Here is a 718-nt window from a genome sequence, read left to right as displayed (position 1 = left end):
GGGCACCTGGCATTGGCCACTGTCAGTAGACAGGATACTGGGCTAGATGGACCTTTGGTCTGACCTGGTACGGCCTTTCTTATGTTCTTTTGTTCTACTGGAGTAGAGCCCTGCGCCTGACCCAAACCTGACAGGACACAACTACAGGCATCGGGTTCGGGATGGACCCAATGACAAGTGTCAGGTTTGTGTGGGGGATGAAAAGTCACACCCATGACATAGGGCAGCCCAGACTCTGCACCTCCTCCAATCCTGCTCAGGATGGGGAGAGGGGTGCCTGGAGGTGGGGTCTGGAGCTGGGTTGGGTGGTGAATGGGGGGTCGGGCAGAGCCATGTCATTTTGGGCAGGGTTAAGAGGGCTGTTTCTCCTCCAGGGAAAGAGGTGCTACTAGTTGTGTAAAAGCAGCTGCAGACACAGGCAGCAGGGAGCCAGCGAGGCAGCTGTTTTGGGTGGGCAGGGTGGTGGAGTGGCTTCCCTGACCATGCTGCTCTCTCAGCCTATCATGTGTCTCTGAGGCCAAGGTTGGGGGTCTTCCCCCTCACCTCCTCCACATCCACTGCCTGAGCTTCCTCTGCACCCCAGACTCCTCAGCGCACACCCACAGTCCCAAACCTCAGTGTACCATTCAAGGCAACCTGAACCCAGCAGTGTCCGACAACAAATGCTGAGCTAGGGTCAGATCAGGTCTGAAAATAGCTTGACACTCATGGGCTGGGG

This window comes from Trachemys scripta, chromosome 12 (genome assembly GCF_013100865.1).
Source record: "Trachemys scripta elegans isolate TJP31775 chromosome 12, CAS_Tse_1.0, whole genome shotgun sequence".
Taxonomy (NCBI): Eukaryota; Metazoa; Chordata; order Testudines; family Emydidae; genus Trachemys; species Trachemys scripta.
Note: the sequence above shows the minus strand (reverse complement) of the source record.